At 38.9% G+C, this 2819-nt stretch overlaps 1 pseudogene; it reads left to right on the forward strand.

Moving 5' to 3' along the window:
- Window positions 1-1473: 1473 nt before the first annotated feature.
- Window positions 1474-2213, forward strand: LOC118519758 (proteasome assembly chaperone 3 pseudogene; annotated as a pseudogene).
- The last annotated feature ends 606 nt before the right edge of the window (window positions 2214-2819 follow it).

Here is a 2819-nt window from a genome sequence, read left to right on the forward strand (position 1 = left end):
CCCAATGTGGGGCTTGATCCCAGGACCCTGGGATCATGACCTGAGCCAAAGGCAGACGCTGAACGACTGAGCCACCCAGGCGCCCCCAAAGAGTATATTTTCTATTGCTTTAAGATCTGCGTTAATCAATTTCCTTGGCTGAATTAGTATAACATGACCCCAGCTTTTAAATACACTTAATTTTCTATCATCAGTACTTTCTCAATGAAGAAATAAAATTTAGAAATTAGAAGACATGATGAATAGCCTTTATTCTAAGGTCAGACGTAAGATACTCAAAGCTAATGGAAAACATCATTCTAAGCCATAGCAAATGAGCCCTACCAACATAACAAACTGCTGATATCAGCCTGGAAACCATCTTGAATGTCAAGGGATATGCTCTTCATTTGCAGTGTTTGATTGTTCATATAAATATTTAATGAAAATATTATTAGACTATTCAGCTGAGTGAAATAAACTGATGGCACAAGTAGCTAAGGAAGCTTACTTAATATTCACTAAATGAAGTGGCATAATAATTTATTTTGCATATTATATAAGTCTTTTGAGAGGTTTTGTACTTTTAAACTTTTTAGCACTATTTAAGAGGCATCATTAGTGCCATAATTATTAGTTTTTAATGTATTTTTATGGTGAAGGAAAATGTAGAATACATTTTAAGGGAGAAAGAAGACCATCATCCACATAATGGATGATGGAAATAAGGTACCTCTGGTTCTGAAGGTTGACTTACCTTTAATATAGCTTCACTGAATCTTACCATAAATGTTAACTCTATACCACATAAAATTACACAGTGGGCTTCTCAAGAGTAGAACTTAAATCATTAAATGGATAAGGTAGAAAACTTTTTAACTATCATGTGAGCTTTGGATTTTCAGAAAAATTGGAAATCACCTGTTCTGAATCATGTATATTTTTATTTTTTTGCATCATGTATATTTTTAAACATGGTTTTAGTGAGACAGTATGAAAAAATATTTGAAAACATAAGTTTTAGAGAACTGTTATCAGTTCATATGTTTACATATAAAATTTCCCAAATTGTCTTTCTAAATGCTTCTTATATTGTTTTGAAAAAAATGTTTTTTAAGGTTCATGTATATGCACACTGGATAATAAAATACATAGAAAAAGAAAACGTGTTCTAAAATTATTCCTTTGGGAAGTCAGGAACAAAAAAATGGTACCCACTTTAAAAAAAAGAAAAAATAAGGTAGTGCTGGACAATAAAGTGTATGTATGTGTGTGTTTGCATGTGTACATGTATGTACTGACATGCTTATGGTGTTTTCTCTTCAGTTTACCCGTGAATTATAATAAGAATAAATCCATCAGATTATTTCTTAAAGGTAAGACATAAAAAGCATTTGCCAAGCTTGCTTTTATTCTCAGTATTTGTAAGGAAACTAAGACAGTGAATCCACATAAGCATTAAGAAAAAATTCTTGACTTCCGGGCACGGCCCGTGCCATTGAAGAGACCCATCCATGGAAGGCAAACCCTTGCTGATATCAAAACAGAAGACGGAAGTGGTGTGTGGGGTCCTCACGCAGGTGGTCTGCACAGCCTTCAGCATTCACATCCTGGTGGTGGTGACCCAGTTTGGGAAGATGGGTACCCTGGTCTCCCTGGAGCCCAGCACCGTGGCCAGTGACATCAGCAAGCCCGTGCTCACCACGAAAGTCCTTCTTGGGTAGGACGAGCCTCTCATCCATATCTTATCAAAGAACCTGGTGACATTTGTGTCTCAGGAAGCTGAAACAGAGCGGTCCTCCTGGCCATGGCCATGAAGGACAGGAGCGTGGAGGGGCTGAAGGCCTTGAAGGAGGTGATCCAGTCCTGCCAGGTGTGGTGACCCTGGAGCAGTAGTTATGCCTGCTATTCAGCGGGCTGAGGGGACAGGCGACACCCTCGGTAAGGCAGGAAGAAGAACTCTGCCTTTAGCTCTAGAAGCCAGAAGAAATATGCGCATCCCAGGCAGACTGGTACTTTGGGCACTAACTTATCTGCGGATGGAGGAAAGCTGCGGAGTGTGTCTGGGGGGCTGTGAACGGTTCTTACCAGGGTCCAAATAGCTGCATATATTTGAGAATTGAAAGATGAGTCATCAGGCATGAGTCCTGGCCCCCCACGTGCAGTATCTGTTGTTGAAGGAAATTTTTTTTATTCACAATAAATGCCTATCACCAAATTAAAAAAAAAAAAAATTTCTTAAGAATACTGCTGAACCAGCAATAAATGTTGAATGAATGTGAGATTTACGTCCCTCAGACGTCAGCAGTTTATGGTGTAGACAAGTCATCCAACCTGATGGGTATGAGCAAAAATACAGAGGCACATTTCAAAGAGCCATCCACAAATAATCAGCGTACTGGTGTATAAGTCAGAATATCTTCTAGAACAGTGAAGAGTCAGTGGCAAATCCATTAAATAGAAGTAGATTAAGAGAACTTGTCTACGAACTTCTCCTCTCCCACAAAGAGTTTATTGAAAAATGTAATTTGGGAAACAGTTCTAGGAAATTGTACCAATTAGCATTTTTGTAAGGTTAATTTTCAGGTATAAGAACTTTTTTTTAAAGATTTTATTTATTTATTTGACAGAGAGAGACACAGTGAGAGAGGGAACACAAGCAGGGGGAGTGGGAGAGGGAGAAGCAGGCTTCCTGCCGAGCAGGGAGCCTGATGTAGGGCTTGATCCCAGGACCTTGGGACCATAACCTGAGCTAAAGGCAGACACTTAACGACTGAACCACCTGGGAGACCCTAGGTATAAGAACATTGACAAAATACGTCTTTAAGTCAAGAATAAGT

This window comes from Halichoerus grypus, chromosome 12 (genome assembly GCF_964656455.1).
Source record: "Halichoerus grypus chromosome 12, mHalGry1.hap1.1, whole genome shotgun sequence".
In the NCBI taxonomy this organism is placed as follows: Eukaryota; Metazoa; Chordata; class Mammalia; order Carnivora; family Phocidae; genus Halichoerus; species Halichoerus grypus.